Raw genomic sequence first — 26888 nt, forward strand, 5'->3', positions numbered from 1 at the left:
AAAATGCCCCGTCATGTATCACCACCCAGATAGCTTTAGCCACTGGTGTGACAACAAGCAGGGCACCCCCAGCTGGTAATCAGGTGGGGCAATACTGGAAAAGACACTTTTCTTCAGGTACAGTGCTTGAGTCACAGGTTGTTCAGTGCTTTGTATACTGGGCAGAATAGCTCACAGACAAGACAGTGCAAGATTGGAGGAATGGATTAATATCACTTCCCCTCACTACCGCAGATAATAACAGGGGAAGTAGCATTCTATATATTTTGAGATACTGCTGCTATAAGAAGTGCTAATCTTTCTTAATTGATTTCCCCCTATTTGGGTTTCTATATTTCCATGTTTCTCACAATAAGATTACATTTACAATCTTTAAAATCCCTTTGTTATTTTTCTGAGCCATGCTATTAGACCAGCACGAGCTATGAATTTATGCTGTGTTACCAGCACAAATGATAATTACTTATCGATGTAAAAATTAACAGTTTCCAAGGAAATACTTCTGCACCCTTATTAGTTCACTAATTGCCTACCTAGTTTAGACTTTGTATGGCACTTCATAATATATTCCACCCTCTTTACAACACCCTTCAGCCTAGCTAAGTGCTTGCAAAGCTGTAAAGAGGTCTTGTTATTTTTAATGAGGTCAAGGGCATTTTAAAAAGCACTTTAATGCTATGCAGCAGTGTGCAATAGCTTGGCGTTATGGTGCAGTATTTAACTAACAGGTCTATGAAGGTGGTCTCAGCTATCAAACCAATTAATAAAATCTGATAATATTGCGAAACAACTCAACAGCAGCCAAATGTAAACAAAACAGGTAAATAACACAAAAGAAAAGCAATCTATAATGACACTTTATTTTTGGAGCAGTGATTTTTTAGCACACTTCATATGCAGGGCAGCTTAGCATTTCAGAAAAGTGTTTGAAATTAGTCAAATGCTTCAAGCAGTTCATGAAAGTATGCATTATAAATTATAAGTCTCTTTCATTTTCTTTTCTACGTTTTTCTAGTACTGGCCTTGAGCAAATGGCAGCTATGAAATGAGGAAACAAACAGTTCAGCTGGTCCCTTGTTTTTCCTCTGTGCTCTTTGCGTCTGGGAAATGTCTTCACTCATGATTTTGACTACCCTGTCTTTATGCAGCAGTTGTATTCAATGCAGCCCTATAAGAGTACACCCACGAAAAGTAATCAACCTAAATTAGTCATGCCGATTAAATGAAATGTCTGTTAAATGCAGTGCAGGGTTTTGGTTTAGATGGGCCTTGGGGTCCATTCCAACATTACAATTCTTTGAAAGGTGGGCAGATGGGGAGATAAGTGGAAACATCCTGCCTCCTTGTGCATGGTCCAATGAAAGAGACCAATGAAGAGTACCAAAGTTACCAGGAGAAGCTTTACACTGGTCATTTCTGCCAGCTGTAGGTTGAAGGCTCTTGATCTCACATAGAAGCATAGAGTTGGAAGGGACCCCAGGTCATCTAGCCCAACCCCCTGCAATGAAGGAATCTCAACTATAACATCCATGACAGATGGCTATCCAACCTCTGCTAGAAAAACTCTTAGATGAAGGAGAGTCCATAACTTCACGAGGGAGTCCATTTCCCTGCCAAACAGCACTTACTGTCAGAAAGTTCTTCCCCATAACATCCTCAGCTGTCGTAGATGCCTGTGTACAGTCACAGTGCAGCTGAGGAAATATATAAGTTCTGAAATTAAAGCACACATGCAAGCAAACCAGAATTAAATTGCAGCTGATTTTCATATTAATAGAAAATTTAGCCCAGACAGAAAAGGTTAATTTGCTTAGAAGTGATCATGTCTCAGTTGTTAATCTATGGCTGCCTCATATGCTTCAAGGCAAAAGTGATTATACGAATGCAGAGAAATATTATAATTTAGCATAACAATAAGACCACTATTGAAAATTATTTAAATGTTTGGAATTTGGGTTTGGGGGTTTTGTTTTATTTTTTAAGTCAAGAGTTGGCAACATCTAAAAGCCATTTAATCATTGCTGCACTTAGTAATGTGATGTGGTGGTGGTAAGAATTGGGGTTAAGTTGGCCTGAACTAATGGGAACTGGGCTGCCACCTTTTGCCTTACAAACCAACATGTGACCTCAATAAAACTGATGGGGATGCCCCATTCTTCTATATTACATTATATTGACATCTAGTGGGAGTGATATAAGAAGCAAGTATATTGCATGCTTTATCATAGCAATCCTTAAAATATCATTGGAAGGTAAGCCATGTCATGAAAAAAGGATGAGGGGCTAGTGGCTTGCTTCAGGCCATCATGAGGACACATGACGGAAGAAAGACTTGAATCAAGGATTTTCGGATTTTCTGCTCACACACTTTCCCACTATTTTACACCAACCCAAATCGGGGGGGGGGGGGACAGGGACAGTAGATTAATATTTCTGCCCTTACAAAAACCTGTTGAATGGAAGCAACAATATTCAATTATGTGTGTTTGAGAATGAAATTATAATTGACTTATAAAATACCTGCCATTATCACTATTGATTTGGTAATAGATGTTGCTGTCTGGTGGGTGGTTCCATCTGCCCCATCACATCCCCTGCTACTGTGAAGTAATGTGCCTCTAATATAGATTGCATGGGGAAGAGATGCTCTTTCATGGCTTGGGGATCCCAAGCCATTTAGAACTTTAAATGTGCATTCGAATGTAAGTCTAGATGAGAATGGACAGACATTAAGAACCACCTGTCTTCCACCCTTGGAAACATGCTAAAGAAACACATCAAGTTCCATAACCTGTTTATCCACAAGCTGCTCTGAGAGTGGCTAACAAATTATTTAAATAAACAGGCAAATATAGATTGTTTTACAAAGGAGATTCTCCAAAGTTCAAATTCTGAAAGTACAAAATTATAAGAATGCATCAAACACCAGGTTTCTGCAGTCATGCCTATCGAGACGTAATTGATATTCTGTCAGAAGTAATGTCATATCTGATCAGTAACAAGTGTTTGCACAGCAGTTCTTCCTCGTGTCACCACGGCTGAATCAAACGACTGGAAAAATTGAATGACAGAGATCTTATATTTTCATCAAAATGTATATTTCCCATCAACTGTTACATTTCTTCCAGGTGATTGCTACTGTGGCGGTGAATGTGATAGCAAGACTTTGCTGTAGACTAGATGAAAAGATGCATACCCTCCAACATTTCTCCAATGAAAACAGGGATGTTCTATTACAATTATTATTATTATTATTATTATTATTATTATTATTATTATTATTATTATTATTTACCCTGCCCATCTGACTGGACTGCCCCAACCACTCTGGATGGCTTCCAACATATATAAACACATAATAAAACATTAAACATTAAAAAATTACCCTATATAGGACTGCCTTCAGATGTCTTCTAAAGGTTATATAGATACTTCTTGGCTTGGGGGTCAGATAACTCCATACCCTCCAAAATTTCACCAGTGAAAATAGGGACACCCTAAGGAAAAACAGGACATTCTGGGATCAAATCAGAAACCAGGGACAGCTTCTGTAAATCCAGAACTATCCCTGGAAAATAGGGACACTTGGAGGGTCTGAGGATGTTATAAGCTTTGTATGTAATCTAGTGTTCCTCAGTTGAAGATAAATGCTTATAAGCATTTCCCAAAATTATGTAGAAGAGGGGCAATGCAATGTGGTCCCAGCAGGCAGATGTGGCAGCGTCCTCAGTGATGCTAAGCAGGCCTAGGTATGGCCAGTGCCCAAAATGTCATGAACATTGCTTTTAGCTTGGTTATAAATATAATGAATATAACTAAATTCCTAGAAAATGTGTGTGTTATGGTGTGTGCAAGTAACCTGTACAGCACAATGTTCTAGTCTCAGTATTATTCCAAGACACAGTACTGATGAAATAAGAATATAACAGCCAGCTGGATCAAGTCAATGGCCCATTCATTCCAGTATCCTGTTCTCACAGTGGCCAACCAGAAATGTACCTCTATGACTGCCTACAACTGGCATTAGGTCAACCATTGGCTGACTTCCTGGGGGAAACAAACACAGAGATCAGAGTCACTGCATTAGTTATGGCAAAATATTTTGGTGGGCAGGGGACTAGCACAGGGTTATATTAATGTCAGCAGGATCCTGAGGAAACTATAAATAGGATGCAGCACAAATTAGAGCTGGGAATCCAAAGGGGGGCAGGTACACCGGCCATAAGATTTAGCTTGCACCCGGGGCTTTGGGAAGCAGCCTGTTCTGTTTTGAAGCAGCTCTGTGTCTTTCCCATTAAACTCATTATTTTGGCCTGAATTAGATGTCTTAAAAACAAATCCATTTCCCTTCAATTCACTGTAATTGGGAATATAAAAATATCTATAACTTTCCTCCCCTTTTCAAGGAAGTAGATAAAATTTCCAAGCATAAGAGGCTCTCCAAAGTAGAGTAAGCTTGCCAAATTGTAGGCAGGCACATCCAGGGATTTTAGCGTAGGACACCTCTAAAGTTTGGTATATATTTTATTTTCTGTCAGATTTGGATGAGATTTGCAGGCATTGTCACCCCTTCTGAAGTAAGAACACTGCTAAATTTCAAAATGATAGCTGAGAAGACTTTACCATTTTGGAGTGGGTCCAATAGGGTTTAGGCAGGGGCAGGAATAATATCCCAGGGGCCATTGATGGGGTGTGGACTTCTGCTACCAATCACCCTAGACTTCTGGTGATACAGTCTCTGCTCCCTGGAACAAAGATCTTTCTAAGGGCTTGGATAGGGGAATGGGCAGGATTAGTTTTAATATTTATTTCAACATATCCCTTTCCCAAATCACTGTGATTGGAGTGCCCTGGGAAAATAATTAAGTGTAATTAAAAACTAAACCAATGTTTATATGATAAAAATGAAACATTACACTTTCAATGTGCATTTCTAATGGTTTTGTTCTGGGCCATCTGCTCTTCCTGCTGCTTAAAATAATATTTTTCAATAATTCCGCATTATTAACTCTGCCCTGGCCTCCTTTGACTCCTCCCACTTCATTGTTTCCATCCCTGCTGTCTGCCCTCATCCCCCCCTTTAAAACAGCAATTAGTTGTGCTATGGCTCCATGGCACCTACTCTCCCTGTGCAATTGTGCACGAGTGTAAACTTGTTGTCTTTCCACAGAAGAGAAAGCAAACATAGACACAAAAAACAAGTGGAGGCTCCAGAGGCTTCCTGGCATTTAGGAAGGAGGCGCAGAGAGAGATTGTATAAGAGGGCACAGAATGTGAGCAGGAAGTGGGCGAACTTCTCCTCTCTAACAGCTACAAACAAAATGTTGAAATACCTGAGGGTTCCTCTCTTCACTGTTCTCCCCCTTGCCCCTCCAGGAGCCACCCTCTGTCAAGAGAACAATCACCCCGAATACTCACTAAAATTCGCATCTTGAAGGGCCCTGAATCCATCTTTCCTTACATTATGAACATTTCAGATGAGTTAAATCTAAGTTTCTGGGGAAAGTGTACATTTATATTTATTTTATTACAAGACTTGCACTTTATGATGAATCTTGTACCGCTTTGAAGAACTAGACCTGTTAAATCAAGAGGGTAGATAACAAATTATGCGATTAGGAGTGCCATACTAACCAAGTTGAATTCTGCTGTGAAATTCTGCTGGATTTTCATCTAAAAGGCATCATTTCTGCTTTATTAGAAAAGCTGGGGTTTTTTGGTTTTTTAAAAAATGATTTTCAGATGAGCAAAACCTGACTATTACTCTGGCACCTTAAGGAATAGCATCAGCCTCTTTTAAGCAGCGAGGGAATATCAGACCATTTGTTAGTAGACCTGAATAATATTGTCTGTCTCTGCATCCAAGATGTTGTTTGAGCAACATTTTCCATGTGGAGTCTTTATTACAGAAAGTCACAGTTAGTTGATCAGTCGTGATGTGTAATTTGGCATTCTAACATCAAATCATGTTTTACAAAATGTTACTGGGTTTGGTTGCCAAGAATTTTGAGCAACACACATTGTTTCGCCACAAATGCTTCCTGATATGATTTATTTATTCCTTGTATTTCTATCTGACTCAAAAGAGAAACCATTGCACAAGTAGAAATAGCAACAAACAGTGGCCAGGATCCAAAGAGCTACTTTTGGCTTGCTTAAAGGGCTTGTGCACATGCAGTAGAATGTTTATTTTTGAACATCTTTCCTTTGAACATCTGACTTTACATTATACCACAAACAATTTTCCAATCTCCTCTTCCTGATCTAAGAAAGGCATCTAGCTATGCAGCAAGTGTGGTTATTGTCCAAGAAAAACAAGAAGTCCTGCCTTCTACTTGGGACAGACCAATTGTGGTTCTTCTACACTGTGACAACCTGAAGGAGCATCTCCACCCCCATCGTTCAGCCCGGACACTGAGGTCCAGCACCAAGGGCCTTCTGGCGGTTCCCTCACTGCAAGAAGTAAGGTTACAGGGAACCAGGCAGATGGCAGATGTCAAGGAAATAAACAACTACCTAACTTTTAGAAGATATCTGAAGGCAGCCCCGTATAGGGAAGTTTTTAATGTTTGATGTTTTATCGTGTTTTAATATTCTGTTGGGAGCCGCCCAGAGTGGCTGGCAAATAAATAATAATACATTATTATCATTATCATTATACTAAAAAGACTTCTGGCATCTATTCAACTGTAGTTGGGGAGTATGGGTTCCTCAGGCAATCAGGCACCCCTGTCTCTATGAAGCTATGTGGTCACAGATAAGGTGAGGATTTCATCCAACTGCACAATAAGTCATTTTCATGTTGTCTGCTTTGAGTTGCTTGGAAAGCCTCTGGTGCATCTTCATGGTTTGGTTCTCTCAACATTACCACCATCACCACCATCACTGCACTCCTCACATGTCTCTGTTCACATACCATCTCATCCCTATCCTTTCCCTTCATCTGCTCTGGTATCATGAACTCACTTAAGACACTTGCAATGCAACTGAGCAAGGCTGAAGTCTTCTTCTTTGGTGATCATTCAAAGCTGAGTAAGATTGTCTTCCATAAACACAGTTTTAACAGTGAGTCCGTATGTGACTATGGAGGCCAATTCTGAATCTACACATCCTTCCACAGCTGGGACATAAGTTTCTGGGTGGGAGTTGATCATGGTGAGGGTTTGCTAAACATGCCTTCCTCTTAGCTCGTTTCTCCCTTTTGTCCTGAGTTTGAGTGTCTTCAAAGCCCATGACACCTTTAGTAAAAGGCTGTTCTCCAATTGGAGCGCTCTCAGGCCAGTGTTTCCCAGTTGTCCGTGTTTATACTAAAGCTGAAGAAAAGTCTGATGAGCCTTCCTACCAAGGTCTAATGGGTCTTCTGTGGTTGAGAGCAGGAGCAGGAGAGTTCAGCGATCTTCTTCCATTCACACGTACATGTCATGCATCTACCAGACAGATCAAACACATGACTCCATAGTTTCCTTTTCCTTTGCAAGGAGTATTTTATTACATTTGAGGGAGCACATTTTAATCACAAACTCTTTCCCGGTTATCCTGCACATGCTATTGACACTTTGAAAACCATGCTAATTAAAGCTGCATTTAGCATCCCATCTAGTTTGGTCATCAGCAGCTCATTCCTTGCCATGATCGTCAGCCACACTGTTCATGGTTCTGCTGAATTTAACCCAAAGTTCCACCCACTGTTTTTCTTTTACTTCTGTTATTGTGCCTCCCAAGCTGTAGAGTGAAATCTGTCACCATTGTCCTCTAATAATAGTTCACAAAGTTGGTTATACTATGCCAGAAAGTCAAGCTCTTAGTGGTACATATGCTTTCCCCTGGCAAACAGAAATTACCAGAAATTACTTATGGCTGATCAGCTACAACCTCATCAAGGGATAATGGGAAATATCTCTGGGCAGGATTTCAACACAGGTCTCTTTGCTTAAATACACAATGTCAGAGTATTTTAAAAATCACATAAAATTCAATTTCCATCCATACTCCAAGTTTTCCATGTAGAACAAGAATGAGAGAAGCGTTTCAAAAGGACTGATGCATGGTGTCCATAAATAAAAAAATAGCATATATTTCTGGAAGGACATTATTGCATTATGAAAATACATAAATTTTCCATCTCATATAGCTTTCATTAAATTCTGCTTCCTTGAGAGCCATTAATGAACATATTTGCAAGTTTTTGAAAGAGACATATAAATCACTCCAAACAGTTTAAAAAGTAGATGTCTTTCTCATAGCAGCATCTGAACTATTGCTTGAACTATAGCTTGGTAATCCAATTTAGCACGGCCACTTTAGCACAAAGCACCACATTCCTTATTGCAGATTGATGGAAGAGGCATTTTCAATAGTAAAACCAACAGTATTTTTGTTTTATCTAACACTTAAATGTCTAACATCAGTGCTCTAGACAGAAAGATGACTTGGAGATTCTACCTCAATCTGGTGTACTCCATCAGCAGAATGTAAAGTAGTGTGGTTAAAAAGGAATAGATTACCATCCTTTCTGTGAAGAACAAATCAATGTTCACCTTACACATGCAAAATAACTGGGTTAAAACATAGGTAAAATATTCATAAATGAGATGAAAAGCAGCACCCACTTTAAAAAGTGCTAAACGTGACAACTACTATACTAATCAATATTTACATTGCGTCTGTTTTTCATAAATTCAATTAATAGAAGCCATTTGTCTCTGAAAACAATATGTTCTTTGTCTGCCATTTCTTAATGTGACCAACTGCATAAGCTTCACTCCTATCTCCACTGCATGCTTGACTGCTACCTTCACACCGTGCTTCACTGCATCACTGATACCTTCCAAATTTTTGTTATCCACTCTTATGTAACTATAGTGGTGACCTATTTCCCAACTTTCCTGCCACTTATATATAGGCAGCAACTATCAAATACCAGCACCATTTATGCACTCCCTGCTGCCTGGGGATACTGTAAGTCGAACGTGGTGCTGGCTCTACTGGCTCCACCTCTTTCATCAAGAATGCAGAGGCAACAGGGCTAGTCTGAGCAAACTATGTACCTCCAGCCTCTATGGTTTAATACCTGTTTGCTTGCCTAGTCCTGAGGTTCTGGAAATAACCCACACAAATAGGTGTCCCTGCCTCACTCTTCAAATGGAGAGCACAGGGTGTGTGTCAATTTTTGGATATATGCCTTAGCTAAGCCTAACCATGTCTTATGGGTCTTCTATGCTTTACCTGCTTCTAATCTGTAACCCAATATTCAACCTTGATGCCATCAATAAAACTTTCAAAACCTTCCGTCGTAGTAACAGTTTGAGGTCTGAGTCTGAGAAGGAAAGCTATGACATTACCATACTGTATGCCCACACATCCACTTCAGTCAAATCAGCTTTGTACTTTTATATTTTATTTATTATTACATTTATATCTCACCTTTCCTCCAAGAAGCTCAAAATGTGTTGCCTGGTTAATAGTAGTAGTAGTAGTAGTAGTAGTAGTGATGTTATTTATATGCCGCCCATCTGACTGGGTTGCCCCAGCCAATCTTGGTGGCTTCCAACACAGTATTAAAACACAAAAAACCTCAAACATTAAAAACTTTCCTGTGCAGGGCTACCTTCAGATGTCTTCTAAAAGTCAGATAGAGATTTATTTCTTCTGCTCCCCATTTTATCGTCTCAAGCACTCATGAGAGACTGCAAACAAACACATATATTTAAAACATTCCCCACACAAAATCCCCAGAGCCTGTTTGTCTGTAGTATTATTCTCTCAAGAGAAGCCACTATGCCAGCAAATTTCATTCACTTCTGTCAAAAGTATTTTAAAAAAGAAGTTATGGACAAATTTTAATTTCTCCATAATAGTGAAAGTGGAGGAGACACAAAGCTTAGTTTTCCAAAATAAACCCAAACCAAATTGTCCACCTCCAATGCACTTTGGATCAAACTGGGCAAATTTTCAAAGCACCGAATCAAGGTTTGAACTGATTCTTGTTATTGGTGCTGATGAAAGTGTCTCTCGTGGACCTATAGGATCACTTTGTGGGGCCAAAATGTGTCCCTGCCTTGATGTGAAACACTGAAAATCCGGAAGAGGAGCTATTTCCTTGTCTTTTGCATCCATTGTTCTCCATACACTTGGCTAGTAGATGCAGCTCCACCCTACATGGAGAAAAAGATTAAAAGTAGAGAAAGTTCAGAGCAGAACAGGGGGAATAATTGCAAAGATGGAGCTGCCACAAATGGGTGTAAGATCTCTGTTTAATGTATTCATCTGAAACATAAGATGTCTCTACGTTTTCACTCAACTCTCAATGTTGCTTCTCTGTCTTTTATTTTTCAACCTTGTCAAGTAATACTACCATTTATGTTTAAAGGACATGTAGAAGAAACCTTAAATGACTTTTATGTAGCACAGATTATGCAGGCTTCTCTAAAGTGCTTTTACAATGAATCTCCAAGGACCCTGAGGTCACTTGCTGCAATGAACTGGACATAACTAGCATGTATTTTAGAGATTCTTTTTTCTTCTTTTTCTTTTTTTGCAAATGGATTGCCTGTGGGTGGTGATAGTTAGCTCACTTTTGAACAAAATTTTGACTCAACATATTATTCTGACAGTTCTAAGTAGGCTGGGGATTTTTGAACTATTTTTACTTCATATTTAATTGACGTATGCAGATGATACCCACATCTGAAGAAAAAATAGCTTCAAATATATAGCACAAAATCTGCATGTTAAACTTAGCAAAACCCTTTTTGGATTTACCTTTAGAAATGGCAATAATTAGTTAAAATAGCCATTGTATATCTGTTTAAAAAAAGAAGTCAACATAGTTTTAGGCAGCCTTTGCCAGCATTTCTCTTCATAACTACTTAATGAGAGATGTCAGTGATGAAAGCTGACGCATCTTCAGCAGTTTGTCCACCAGTCACCCTTCATTTCAGGTATGATGCACCACTCTGGCTTCCACAGAAGGATCACATGCTAGAAATGTCATCATACTCAAGAAGTGACATTCCATCATTCACAGGATCTGTCAGAGAAATCGCCGCCACCACAGAACGAGTTAGGACAAAGGTCCCTTGCTACACCAGACCACTATCATCAAAGACTTACTCAATTCATTATCCTGTTCTCACTCTGGTCAACCAGATGTCTACTGGAAGCCTGAAAGCAGGACATGAGCACAACAGCAGTCTCCTCTCTCATGTTCCAAGCAACTAGCATTCAGAGGCATTCTGTCTGTGATACTGGAGGTAGTACACAGCCATCATTTTTTATATTTTATTTTATATTATTATTATTATTATTATTATTATTATTATTATTATTATTATTATTATACTACCCTTCATCTGAGGATCACAGGGTGGCTTACAATATAAAAAACACAAAAATAAATACCATAGTAACAAGCAAAAACAATTACCCCCACTGCCATTTTAAAGGCCAGAGGACTGGGAGACTTGCAGCCTTATCCTCAACTTGTCTCGAATCCTTTTAAAGCTGTACACATTTGTAGCCACCCCTACATCTTCTGGTAGGGAACTGCATAGTTTAACTATGTGGTGCATGAAGAAGACTTGGTGATCCATTCATTGTTAATTTGTTAATACGGCCAGGAATGGCCTCTTACCACTTTCCTGGGTGGCCAGTGGTTGTGCCCCATCATGTTCGGCTGCCATCCCTGGCAGCTAGAGCACACGTGTCTGGCTGGCTGTTTGGAAATTTCCCAACTGGTGGTGTGGCAGCAGCGGGAGGCTGCATTAGCGAAAGCATGCCTCAGGTTAAGAACAGTTTCAGGTTAAGAACGGACCTCTGGAACGAATTAAGTTCGTAACCCAAGGTACCACTGTACTTCTCAAATTCTCTTTCTTTCTTTCTTTCTTTCTTTCTTTCTTTCTTTCTTTCTTTCTTTTTCCATTACTGCCTGTTTCTTCCAAAGTATGTATTCTTCCATTACTGCCTGTTTCTTCCAAAGTATGTATTCCTTTTCCTTCTCCTCATCTGCCACAACTTCCATTTCATGAAGGAAGTCCTCTTGCCTCTAGCAGCCTGCACATTTCTTGATCTGTGGTATACATTCTCTCTGAGCTGCTATTACTGTGGTTTTGAATAACCCCCATGCATTCTCTAGAGATTCTAGCCACTTGACCTTCCTTTTCAACTTCCTTTTAACCACTTCCCTCATTTTTCAGACGTTTCTTCCTTTGAAGTCAAATGTGACACTGTTGGACTTCCTTATCAATGGTTCGCTCAAAATACCTGTTGAATTTGATGGCATGGAAGAAAGAGGCAGGTTATTGATGATTCCAGGCAGTAAAAATAAGTCTGATAGCAAAGTGGACAAAGGATTTCTTAAAAACAAAAGGAGATACAAGGTATTTTACTTGCGTGTGACAGGGACTGATCCAGCAACAGTTTTTAGAATCAAGGTTGTAGAACATGTATTAGCCTCCAAGAAGTATGTGAAGTTTCCTCTCTTGCCTTTGAATAACGCAGCTCACAGTAAACTGTTTCAACAGTAACAAGTTACCGTCACTTGTACCTGATCATTCAAAGAGCATTTCTTTTTTCATACCAATACAAACCAAAAAGTTCATGTCTAATCAAAAGAACACAAGTGGAGAATTTAAAAGCTAATGTTGCTTGTTCATGTGATCATCTTTGAAAAGTTCTGTGAAGAAATTATCAGACACTGTCCTGCCCCAAATGCTAGTGTAATTTTTAAAAGACACTTTATGAATTATAACTCTCCCCAGGTAAATCTTGACAGCTATGTATGAGTCAGTGCAGTTCCAAGGCAGCAGTGAATTATGTATAATCTCTTTCTAAACCAGTTTCATTTTTGTCATGAATATTCATACCAAAGAGCTCAATTAGAATTCCCTACACAGTAGGTGACTCAAACAGCAAACTCCTATCAGGTATGAAGAATATGCTGGAACAGTTTATTATTTTCTACAGATACACAATAACACAAATATAGCACACATTTCAATCTCTGCAAATGCAAGTTTTGTGTACAACTAAATTAAGCACAATTTCTTAGCAATGATTTAAAGGAGATAAATATCCACTGAGCAGATAATACATTCCTTAAAATAAACATATAAGAATCTGAAGTGAACTACACATTTTATTATTCAGCTACACCCATTGTAGCTGGAGCAACCTCTTGGCTATCTGTGGTTTGCCTTTATGTAGTGTGTGAAATGGTCCTAAGGGTCTGACTAAAAGCATTTCCACATAAGACTTAAAGCACATCATATTTCAGCTTGCTGTGTCAATATAAAAGCACACCATCTAGAATGCTCCCTCACATCACAAAATGCCTCTTTGCATGAGGTCTGTTTTGCTGGCTAGGCATGCAAATAGGTCTGAGATGAGACCAAAGAATAATGACTGCTTATATCACGATGGGACTGCTGAATCTTCTGTGCAGCAGTGCAGATCTGTCATACTCCTATTTCTAAGAGAAATACACAAAAGGTTACAGGTTCCCTTACCTCTCTAATTTCCCATCTCACCCATATTAACAAGGGAGATCAGGAAGAGATTGAGGCAGAGAGTCAGACTTGTGGAGCATTCTCATAAAAGGCTAGCAAAATATCTGCATAATTGTGTAGATGAACCTAAAGCAAAGATGGGCAACCTGCTACCCATGGACCTCACGCTGCCCCATCCTCATTTTATGTGTGCCCTTAACACATCCTGAAACTGACCCATTGTGCCATCCCATCAGAGTGCTTTCCTTGCTTCTCTTTGTTTCTTCCTGATCTATTTGCTGAAAGTTTTCTGCTTTTCTTTTATCATAAAGCAAAATGCCTTTCTCTCATAGCACCCCACAAATTGGATTCCAAGCAGATGTCCTCACTAACGCTACTGCTCTCCCAAAGAAATATGACATTCTTTTCCTAGGAGGAAAAATCCATTCAGGTATAGATATATACTATTCCAAACTCAAGCATTAGATTTTTTTTTAATATAAAAAACAACCCCAGATAAAATAAAGGTATGTGGTTCATTCCTCATGAGAAAGAATGACAGTTTCCCAATAGGGGCTGAAAAATATTTATGAGAAATCGTGTAGTGGAAATGTCCACCCATTTGCACAGTTGAATAGAAGTGGAAACTATACTGCAGGAATCCCAAACCAGTCATGTTTAACAGGCTGAAAGCCTAACTTTTGGCTCAAACCAGAAGAAAAATGGCTTCTCTTTCGTCAAGAGGCAATATAATACATTCATACTTTGGAAGTAAAATGGAATCCATTCCGGAAGTCCATTCAGCTTCCAAAATGTTCAAAAACTGAAGTGAGGCTTCTGATTGGCTGCAGAAAGCTCTGCCGGACATTTGGCTTCCAAAAATAGTTCACAAACCGGAACAGTCACTGTTTGTGATGTTCAGGATCCAAAACATTCGGGAACTAAGCTGTTTGACTTCCAAGGTACGACTGTATATTGAATATCTATCAAATTTGGTCTGCTGTTGCCTAATCTTCTACTAGTTTATTGGTGTTTATAGTCTTGTGTTGGCCTGGGTTGTTTCAGAAGTCAGACCAGCTGAAGACAAAATGTTCTGGCTCTTCATAACCAGAGATTATATAGATGAAAGTATGCAGTTAAATGGCTTGCCTTTTAGAAAACCTTCTGCTTTGTAGTAATACCCCCAGAGCATTTGAACCAGAAGAGATGCCCATTCATTAGATGAAGTCATTTGTCCCAGGCTGAAAGTCTGAGAACTTCACTAGCCTTACTACATTGAAACATATTTTTTTTAAAAAAAAATGCCAATCTCACATGGATGCTTGTTTGGACACCTGGATGGCTTGTATCAATTTATATGTTTGATTTTAAGATGGAAGTACTGAAGGTGGTTATTGTCTTCTCAATGTGAACTGGTAGTCTTTAGTGTTTTTCCCCTCTCCCTTTTTTAAAAAAATATATATATCTTTCTGTGTTTTCCATTTTTCTTCTTTGTTAAATTTGACATTAAATAAATAAATAAAGTGGCTACCCCAATAGAGAGGAAGGGAGGTGATTTAGAAATGCATAAGGTAGAGCAGTCTTCTCTGTTCAGATGCCCCCTGATCCCAGATGATCTTTTCATCCTGGGCTCTTGTGTTTTCCTCAGCCTGAAAAACAGTGACCAAGCTCTCCTGTGAGTGATACCGATTTCTTGTGGGCGATAGATCTGACTGGCTGTTGTAGGAGGACTCGAACCACATTTCAGACTACAACTGTGTTCCTCCCAAGGCAAAGGCTCCATTCTGTGTTCTGTTTGCCACATTAACTGGTGCACATTACTGACCTACACTATGCCCCTGACAAAATGTGTGAGCTGCAGCAACCTAAAGAAAGGAGCTCATCGAGGACTAAATCCACATTAGATGGGGCATTTTCTCTGGGGGAGGTAATGATACATGTATTTAATTCCACGCTGTTGTTTCTTTTATTTCATTAGGACTTAGAATGTTACAGAAGCCATGTGTCCTTATGATAACTTTCCCTACTTTAATTCACAATTCGAGTAAATGTGCAATGGTCAGTGGCTGAACCCCACCACCACCACCAGTTAGCCTGTCCAGATTTTGAAAACTTTCATTTGAGTACACCCTATGTTCTTTGAGGAACTGTTCCCCTCCTACCTGGTGCAGAATATTTAGAAATTTTTACATTCATGAAGAACGTACGGGTTACGTTATGTAATGCAAAGAGTACTTTCCTGCCTATATGTTGTCATGATTCAACATTATTTTGGCATGATTTTGTATTTTGCAGTACAATACTAACTTGTTTTCTTTAAATAAACAAGTAAGAAGAATGCTTTTTACATAGTTTACCTTCTTGTCTCTAGCCTAAACTGCTACTGAAATAATGGAAAGACACTCACACAGAGAAAATTTAGCCGAAAATGTATCCTTCAGTTGTTGAGGCTCTTCTATAACAATCACAGTTTATTCAACTAATGCTTCAAGTACATCACCCAAGACATTGTTTGAAAGTGCAAGAACCATTGTGCTAGTGGCAGTAAAAAAAAAGAAAAATCTATATATTTTTATATTCACTCTGAATCATCCATGGCTAAGTGGCTAAAAGCAGGGTTCTTTATGCGAGGGAAAAGAATTGTATTTGGGCTTGAAAGTTTTGTGGCAAGTGTTAGTCTAATGGAATTTGAAGTGGAGGAGATATTGATTCCCCATAAAAGCCAGCCTTAATCTTTCAGTTTCTGCAAAGCTGGGGCAAAGGGAGTCTTTATCAAGTGACACTAAAGTGCATTCCTGAAAATTTGCCACAAGCTCTGGTTCCTTGCAATTTCTCTGAATAACCGAAGTCCATGGATGGTTAGAACAAACTAGGATCAAACCATGGCTTTGTTACCATAAAGCACCAATGCTGCAGCAAGCAAAGGCTCCAGCAGCTCAGTCAGCTGCTTGTGGCTGGAAAGCCAGACAGGATGTTTGTGACTGTTGCCATGGAAACAAAGGGGCAGTCCATTCTGTACTGAGCACCGGATGTTAGCTCAGTGTGTGTGTCATATGACCCGTACTGGAAGTACATGGGTGGAGTTTCTTCTTGCTGTTGTCGAGTGCAGACATGTTTCTCTGTACTGATATGAGAGACAGAAATAAAAGATGTAAATAGTTTTCTGTCTGCTTCTTTCCCCTCCCTGGGGGACACCAAAGGGGAGAGAGGAAGAACGGTGTGTTCCTCTCACACATCTGAGAAGAATCGCCGAGACCTCGCCTGCTTATCAGCAGAGTGGAGACGCGGGGAGGTCGACAGGAATATCTGCCGGTGCCTACGCTGTGGCACATTCCTCTGACCCAGGCAGAATTCCAACAGTGGTAGCAGAGGATGGTTGCTGTTTTCTTCGATCCATCGGACATCTGGATGAGAGGCTGGTGAAAGGTCCTCCTCTGCTCCATGGAAGCCTGATTTGAGAGGCTGATTCTCTGCAGCCAGAAGCTGACCAGAAGAAGCTGACAGCCAAGCCGATGCTCAAGGTATGAGACTTTTAAGGGCTTAAAAGTGTGAATGCAGAATGATTCATTCTCTGCTTCACGGAGAGCGTGTGTGGGAAAGCAGCTCCAACTTAGAAGAGGCCTGCATACCAGGCATTTTTGTGGTTTCCTGTCCGAGGAAAGGAATGCGCTGTTGCTAGGCGACGTCCTTCAGAAGGCTGTGCCTCAGAGAGGAGCAATGGAAAGTTACTAAAGAGGGCTGGACAGTCAGACTATGCTTCAGAGAGGCGAAAACAAAGCTTTGTTATGACTAGGTCCTCACGAACTGCTGGAAGGGACTTTCCAACGCAGCCAGTGTCAGAGTTGCCAGGTGTCAAGAGAGTAAACAAGCCAGCTATTGGATTTTAGAGGCTTGTGTTTCAGAGTCAATGCAAGGACTCAAAATGGATGCCAAGAAGGGGGGAGGCTTGCCTTCTCCACCCCTCCTGACCAATGACAATTATTCATCTTGGTCTGTAAAGATGAAGGCCCTGCTGCACAATCAGAGACTGTTTGAGGTGATTGAGAATCCCATCCCTGCAGCACCAACGCGTGCTTGGGAGTCACAGAATGTGAAGGCTAGGACTGCTATAATTCTGTGCATCTCAGATGAGCAGCTTGTGCATATACAGCATTTGGAATTTGCGCAAGAGGTTTGGAACGCGCTGCGTACAACGCATCAGAGAGATGCCGGTTCTTCAGCGTTGCTGTATTTTGAGAAGTTGACCAATCTGAGATTAGCGCCTGATGGAGATGTTCAAGCGCACCTGACAGAGATGAAGTTTCTGCGTCAACAGATGGTGGAACGCAATTTCCGTCTTCAGGAGGAAGTGTTTTGCTTCATGATGATAAACAGCCTTAGCCGCACCTATAAGGTTGTTGCCAGTCAGCTTGGTTCGCTACCTGCTCAGCAGCTAACCGCGGAAAGAGTGTGTGCCGTCGTCCTGAACGAACACGACAGACTTGCTGCACTGGAAGTGAAAGACAGAGGGAGGCAAGAACAGAGTTCAAATCTTCCCACTACTGGTGATGCTGTAGCATTGAGTGCCATCCGATGCTACAATTGTGGACAGACTGGGCATCTACAGCGAAACTGTAAGAAGCCACGACAGTCAAAAGGAGCCAAGAACAGCTCTACAAAGCCTGAGGCGTCAAGCAAAAGCCGTACCAACTGCCAGGTGAAACCTGCAAAGGTGATGATGGCGAAAGGAACCACGCCAGATGTTGGGAACGCATTCATAATCGATACGGGCGCCACGAAACATCTCTGCCCACACAGAGAACTGTTTTCGACGTTGAAGAAGCAAAGCTTCACTGTGAAACAAGCCAACGGTCAAGAGCTGGAAGCGACCGGGATTGGAACTGTGTATCTTGAGAGTCTGAACTTGACTATAAGCGATGTTTACCTGGTTCCAGAACTGAAATTTAGTCTGCTGAGTGCTTCGCAGATTGCAAAGAAGGGACTAAAACTGTACTATGATGCTAAAAGATGCAAGATCTACAAAGATGGAGAACTGTTTCTTACTGCCAAAGAGAAAGATGGACTGTATTTGTTGACTTTTGATCAAAGTGATTACATGAAATGTAATACTTCTAATTCTAACGAATTTTCTCTTGCAGATCTGACCAGTGTGAACACCAAGAAGGTGACTAAGAAGGTCCACAGAGCATTTCAGCGGGTGTTTGCTGATGTGATTGGTCCTCTAGAACCATCTAGAGGCGGTGCAAAATATTACCTTGTGTGTGTTGATTGTTACACTAATTATTCTTGGGTTTACTTGATGAAGAAACCGCAGGAAGCTTTAGAAAAGTTTCAGGAGTTTTGTGACAAGGTTAAAAGTATGCATGATGCTAACATTGATTGTCTTTTCACAGATGACAAGCCAGTTTTTCTTTTACAGAATTTCCAGAGGTTCCTGGATGAGAAAGGGATAAGACACAAACTTGCTAGTTCCGAAGAAGCATGGGAGAAATGTGTCTGTGTTAGGGTGAACAAAGAATTGCAAAAGGGGATGCATGCGCAATTGCTGAGTTCACATTTACCACATGATTATTGGGCCGAATCTTTAGCGTCCTATCTTCATGTGTGGTTGAGAAAAGTCTCAACAGAGTTGGGATGTTCTCCTTTTGAGAAGCTGTTTAATAGAAAACCTTCTGTTGCCTATTTTAAGGTTTTCGGGTCTCATGTGAGAACAGAAGCTCCAAGTGGGGTAAAGAATGCCAGAGGCATCTTCGTAGGTTATGAAAAAGGTCTCTACAGAGTAATTTTGTCTGAATCTGGTCAGGTGATTCTCACAAAATTTCTAGAGAGTGCTCCTGAACAGGAGAGAGTGATTGTTAACACTTTTTCCACAGAGGATTCTGATGATTCTGATGATGAGTTTGATCTTATTGAGTTCAGTGATACTGATGATGATGACAGCGATAGCTCAGACAGCTCAGTTGTCACAGTCATTGAGAGGAAATCTCAAATAATGACTAGACCCTCAGAAAAGGAGGATGAACCACTGATTAAGCTTACTACTGGTTCTCCAGAGAGTTCAGAGGCTGAACCAGAAAGCAGAGAAGAGCAGCAACTCTTACGTAGGTCTGAGAGAGCAACGAAGGGTGTACCACCCAAGAGGTATTCAAAGGAGTTTGCTAACCTAGCATATGTTGCTGTTGTAAACGACCAAGGACAGATTGAAGCTGTGTCTGAGTCAGAGACAAAGGCACAACAGAGAGTTGTTAACCAAGGAAATGTGAAGTCACACAACCAGAGAGGTACATTGGTTAAACCAGTGGCGGGTAGTTCCAAGGGTGGAACTGAAACAACAGGGGAATGTTATAAGTATAACAACTGTTTGTTTTCTTCTCTGGATGACGCTTTGCTCGCAGCACGCATTGATACTTTAGGGGGAGTATGTTACCATAAAGCACCAATGCTGCAGCAAGCAAAGGCTCCAGCAGCTCAGTCAGCTGCTTGTGGCTGGAAAGCCAGACAGGATGTTTGTGACTGTTGCCATGGAAACAAAGGGGCAGTCCATTCTGTACTGAGCACCGGATGTTAGCTCAGTGTGTGTGTCATATGACCCGTACTGGAAGTACATGGGTGGAGTTTCTTCTTGCTGTTGTCGAGTGCAGACATGTTTCTCTGTACTGATATGAGAGACAGAAATAAAAGATGTAAATAGTTTTCTGTCTGCTTCTTTCCCCTCCCTGGGGGACACCAAAGGGGAGAGAGGAAGAACGGTGTGTTCCTCTCACACATCTGAGAAGAATCGCCGAGACCTCGCCTGCTTATCAGCAGAGTGGAGACGCGGGGAGGTCGACAGGAATATCTGCCGGTGCCTACGCTGTGGCACATTCCTCTGACCCAGGCAGAATTCCAACAGGCTTGATATACTGCTTTGTTAACCAATGATAGTTTGGACAAACCACAATTCAGATGTCATGGGAGACTGTGGTTAGTTCTAAAGGTAAAGTAGATGCTTTTTTATCTTCTCAATGTACACATGAAGGAGAAAGCAGAGCTCACAAGCTCAAGGTTCACACAGGCTCATTCCTTTAGCTGTGAACTGTGCCTAAATGTGTAAGCAAGTGAGAAGACTCAAGTGCTAGTTTAATGATATAGAGTGTGGGGGTTTTTTAAATGACTTTTTGATAGCAAAAAATACTTTTTCAGGTGTGCAGAATGATATTTATCCTGCCTCAGGAGGGGGGATACTTTCCTTATCTCATGTTTCTTGCTATTTTTAAAAATAGCAGCCATGACTAACACAATGAACGAATGTTGATATCTTGGTACATTGAGAGTGATTTTGACTATCTAATCAAGTTTAACTGGGTATGACTAATGGTCTGTTGTTTCATAGCTCTAAGCCTTTCAATACAAAAACCTTAATTATTGACCTCCCCGCTACAACACCATACAAGAAGTTGTTCCAAGTAGAAGTTTTACTTCTTCAAAGTCACTTTTAATTTATCCTGGCTTCCTTTTCAGCTGTTCAGCTCATACACATGCAGATTTAATGACAACCTGGAAGAGCACCCTTGTTTTGGACAATACAGAACCACCTAATCTTGAAGAATCTGTTATGGAATGAAATTGTCTATTATGTACGTTGCTACAGTAGGTAGGGACTGAAAGGGCATTTACGAACCTTCTTGAAATCAAGTTGCCAGCTAAGTCTAGTAGAAATCTTTCCTGGAAAATGACCTGAGGGACAAATGCAATAAAACCTTTCCTACCAATATTGCTACTGCATTTTCCACCTCCACTCTAGAAAGGCTTGATATATAAGTTTTTAAAGTGCTGCTCTAATTTTAGACCCTGTGGGCCTACCAATTGCTGTAAGACAATCCTCACAGTAAATCACTTTTTCCTCTTTTGTAGGGCATTTATTTTAAATCAGAATAATATTGATTATATGCAAATTCCACTTGATATTTTGTATACGTTTCTTGCCACAACACAATATTCAGTTCAAGTATCGTACAACAATTATACAATATGTGCTAGCTCAAAAATTTAAATGGCATTTCAATTTCAACATCTCCCCACAGGTTTAAATCAGCTTTCATGGAAAATACTATATAATAGTATGGTATAGACTGAATAATTCCAGGTGAATAATTCCTGATTAATAGGTTGGTCAACAAAAATGGGCTGGTTGAAGAGTTTGCAAAGTACCATTGATCAAACTTGTCCTGTTTCCTTCATCTGATGGAATCCTTAATTTTAATATTTACAATTAATACAGGATTTGATTCAGACTTAGTCATGCTTAGTAGGCCTGCTGAAATTAATGAGTCTTAATTTTGTCATGCTAACTTATGTCCCTTTGATTTTAATAGGTCTACTCTAAGCTAACTTAAGTCTGGCTCCAACCCATATTAATATTCATTCACGTCTGCCAGTGCCAACTGGCAGTGATTGGGTTCTACATCTCATTTAGGAATCCATACAATTAAATTCAGGCTGAAGCTGACAAGGGTCGTACATCCTTCTGCTGTAGTGACAGATAGAGAAAAAAAGAAAGAGCCCTCATTTGCGTCTCATTTTACATTTGAAATTTCCTATTATTCCACAAGAATTATTGAAATGATCAGGTGGAAGGAAGAACACCTACTGGACTATGTGGATACTATATGACACATGAGAACAGGGTCTCATCTTATTCAAACCATGTTGAAAATTTATGAACTAATTCCATTCATTGTTCTGTTCCTACAGATTGTGACAGTCCAGAGAAAGTTGGTTGAGCCTATTTATTAATGGATGGTGGATAACAGCAGACGTCCTGTTTTGACAATTTAATAGCTACTCACTGAAATCCCATTGATTTCAATAGAATGTCAGTGCGAGCAACATGCACCAGGGTGCTCAACTTTTTCCAGATTATTTTGTTATACTACCTGAAGTTTTAATGCTAATATACTTTAATCCTTTTAGGAAGTGGATTAATATTTTACAACTAGCTCTTGGTATCAAGGAAATGTCCTCTAATTGAATCTGATGGAGACAGTTCGCAGCTTATCCACTAGATGTCAGTCAACAGTCAGAATAGTTTTTAATTTCAAGCACAGAAATAAAACCTTTAAAATGAAACAGTAAACTAATTATTAGCCATTTGTTCTTTATTTTATAGTCATGTAAGTACTTCTCTTAAAATTTAGTATCACTCTATAACAAAGTAACATATCTTTCAAATGAGTTTTCATTCTTAGCATAAACGTTAAGTATAATTATGTATATATGAACTCCGTTTATTGCATGCCAGCTGCCAAATGGAAATAATATTAGTTTCTGACATTAACCAAGATTAACAATTTTCTCTTTCACCTTTTTCGAATGATTGCCTGCCCCTGGACCCAGGGGGAAATTTCCACCCACTAATGGATTGCTCATAATGGTTTGGGACAACTGATTAAGAGAAACTCACTAAGTTACCAAAAGTTATAATCTTAATTGATATGAGAATAGTGCACAAGAATAGTGCACTTACATTTTCAAGGCATATAGTACTTGTTTCTCAACTTTTCATACTTCTAATTTTGTTTCATTTTTTTAAAAAAGGAGGAAAAAGCTGTGATTTATTTTATTTTTTACTCTTTGGTTTAGGTGAGAATACTGCAGGGTAGCAAGCACTGTGTTGGTTTGGCTGTAATGCTGAACCATAGTTTGGCATTATGAAGAGGAACTTGGGTAAGCCTTGGGCTCTCCCATTTCCTTCAGCCTGGCCATAATGAAAAGTTTGAAAGCTTTGGTTATTGATCTTAACTATGGTTTGTTTGGGACGCAGGTGGTGCTGTGGGTTAAACCACAGAGCCTAGGACTTGCTGATCAGAAGGTTGGTGGTTCGAATCCTCGCAACGGGGTGAGCTCCCGTTGCTCGGTCCCTGCTCCTGCCCACCGAGCAGTTCGAAAGCACCTCAAAGTGCAAGTAGATAAATAGGCGGGAAGGTAAACAGCGTTTTCGTGTGCTTCTCTGGTTCGCCAGAAGCGGCTTAGTCATGCTGGCCAAATGACCAGGAAGCCGTATGCCGGCTCCCTCGGCCAATAAAGCGAGATGAGCGCCGCAACCCCAGAGTCGGCCACGACTGGACCTAGTGGTCAGGGGTCCCTTTACCTTTACTATGGTTTGCTTAAATAAGACAGCTAAGCCATAGTTTGAGAAAGTGGTTTGTTTCAACAAATTAAATCAAAAATGAAAGAAGCTCCTGATCTTCTTCTGCACCAGAGAGTGAAAGGAGGAGCCTATGGGTCCCAGGTTAACTGTATCTCGTGCATGCTTTAGCATCCATGAACTGGACATGCTATATTCAGAACCCACAGAGTCTTCTTCAAAAATATTTGTCTGACAGTATATGGATTTTATTTAACCAAGAAGACTATTTTTTCAGAAACACATACCTTACATTACATGAAGAAAGTGTCCAACAGAAGTGATTAATGTGGTGGGTTGGAACCACCTTCCTAATACTGGCATTGCTAATGTTGACCTGGACAGGACTGGGGAAGGATGGCGGTGAGGTTCAGAGTTTGTAGCTGAACTTGCAGAGGCGCTGGATTGGCAGTGACAGGCCCAGTGATGCAACCACAGAGCTCTAGCATCACCACGACTGTGCCCCAGCCAAATAAGCAACCATGATACTAGTGTCAGGAGAGTGACTCTTTTCCTCTACAAATGTTGGTACTGGATTGCATCCAGAATGGCACAGGGAGGAACTCTGCAAACTGGATTCTTCCATGGGTGAGAGGGGAGCAAAGTATTTTTGTGATTTATCTCCCTACCATGGCAATCCCATATGCTCCCAAACATCTGCCCTGGAGGATTGGGGGATCCCTGGTGTGGTGTGGGAGTTGGCACTGGGGACTGCATGGTAGAGGATAAATTGGTAAATATCACTGCCCTCCCACCACTGCTCTTGAGAGCATCCAGTTCCCTGATTGGTTGCACTTTTTTTGCCAGATGTTTGCAGTCATACTTGAATTCCATAACTGAACCCTTGTGTCACGGGAATTGGGGTTGCTTGTGTGTAAACCTCCCGCTGTTCCAAACTGCTTAGGGGTGGTTGTGTCTTTCCCTGACTGAGCAGCCCTTGGCGCTGCTGCTCAGTCGCTAGCAGAATCCGTGAGTGGGCGTCTCCTAAATTTCCTTCAGCATAAGAATTCCTTAACGGACAACCTACGCCTCGCCTCTCTGCGCGGAAGCCTTCTGCGCAGAGTGGACATGCCAAGTGGTGGTCCTCCACCCTCCTCACTTCACTGGAAGAGTCTCGGAGCCTCACCTCCGAGATGCTCTCTGCCTCTCCCTTCTTCCTGGTGTCACCTGGACTTCCTTCCCCAGATGACGTTCTCTCTCTTCCCTTACTCGTTCCCTCTCCTGCAGAATCTGGGAGCCTCGCCTCTCCCCTCTGCTCTGATGTCAGTTCCCTGACACCTTGTTTTCATGCCATTGGTGGGTTGGCCTCTGTCATGGGAAACAATGGAAGAGTGTGCCTTTGTGGGTAAAGTCAAACTGCTGGAAGGTTACAGCACCTGCTGTGGCTGTAAAGACTGCTATGGGAGAGACATGTTTTGTTGCAGTTGGGCAGATGAAGGTGCCTGTTTGTGCTGCTGCAGATGCACCATGGCATTTCTTCTCTCTACGCTCCTCCCAGTGGTTATTCCTCCTATGGTCACTGCTATGCATGCACAATCTGACTGCCTGTCTCCAGTCTCTGTGGTTGTCTGGAAGGGATTCCCACATCACGGGATTGATGTTGTCAGCCTTCATGTCACGTTTTTAGATATATTTGCAGCACAGAGTTGGTCTGCCAATGGGCCTGATGCCTGAAGCCAGTTCCCCCATACGCTGTTCTGTCAGCTGCCCCAAGACCCTTTCCTTTAGGTAGAATTCCTTAAAGTTAAAATAGTGCTGTAGACATCACAGAGATATAGCAAAATGAAGTAGGAGTTAATATACTGTTGCAAACAAGAGAGAATAAAGTCTCTTTGCACCACACACAGCACGTGTCTATAAGTACAGTGGTACCTCTAGTTAATGGGACACGGGTGGCACTGTGGGTTAAACCACAGAGCCTAGGACTTGCCGATCAGAAGGTCAGCGGTTCAAATCCCCGCGATGGGGTGAGCTCCCGTTGCTCGGTCCCTGCTCCTGCCAACCTAGCAGTTCGAAAGCACGTCAAAAGTGCAAGTAGATAAATAGGTATTGCTCTGATGGGAAGGTAAATGGCGTTTCCGTGCGCTGCTCTGGTTTGCCAGAAGTGGCTTAGTCATGCTGGCCACATGACCTGGAAGCTGTACGCCGGCTCCCTTGGCCAATAAAGTGAGATGAGCGCCGCAACCCCAGAGTCAGTCACGACTGGACCTAATGGTCAGGGGTCCCTTTACCCTTTACCTTTTTACCTCTAGTTACAAACTTAATTCATTCTGCAGGTCCATTCCTAACCTGAAACTGTTCTTAACTAGAGGCGTGCTTTCGCTAATGGGGCCTCTTGCTGCCGCTGTGCCACCGGCACACAATTTCTGTTCTCATCCTGGGGCACAGTTCTCAACTTGAGGTAACTCTTCCAGGTTAGTGGAGTTTGTAACCTGAAGTATTTGTAACCTGAGGCGTTTGTAACTTGAGGTACCACTGTACATGGAAAAGGGTTGAAATAAATTCTGGAGACAACACCACCAGTGATTGGTAAAGGAATCAACAATGTAGATTATCCTTTGCTTGAAAAATTACAAAATAAAATTTCTAGAAGAGCAGAGCTGGAAAATTGTAAATTACATTGCTACTGCCAGTTGTACCTCTCTGAATACCTAAAATTTGTAACATTTTGGACAGTTGCCAAACTTTCTAGTTTGGAATATGAACAGTTCATCGTTTTTCTTCTGTAATGAATGTTAACCAATCCCTGGAGCTCAACAGAACTGTGGAGTAAGTGCATGAGACGGTTGGCAAAAAGCGAGCAGTCAGATAAAAAGACCCGCATGTGCAGACCTTGAAGATGAATGTTTTGAATGCACATTCAGTCTCTCATATTTGGAAAACACAAATCCAGCAATTGAACATCATCTATAACATCTTTAATACATATGTATTCCAGGGAAGTGCCTATAAAGAAGGAGTGAGGAGAGGGTGAAAGCTGGTCACTTTAGAAACGTTGGTTTCTAGGAGCTATCATAGCGCTGCATTGGTGAAAGGTTTTAGGAAGGCTTCTTTTTGAAACAGAAGAGCATCTTATTGGATAGTTCTACCTAGTTTGTAGTATAGGCTACTTACTTTTCAATATTACTTCTGAGTAGACATAGTTAGGTTTCTAGCTTAAATATGCTGGACCTTTAGTTACTAGTAACAGCTTTCTGTGGTCCTCAGGTGGTCATAGAGAGCTACCACAGAAGGCTATT

This window comes from Podarcis liolepis (genome assembly GCF_965112155.1).
Source record: "Podarcis liolepis genome assembly, chromosome: 4".
NCBI lineage: Eukaryota > Metazoa > Chordata > Lepidosauria > Squamata > Lacertidae > Podarcis > Podarcis liolepis.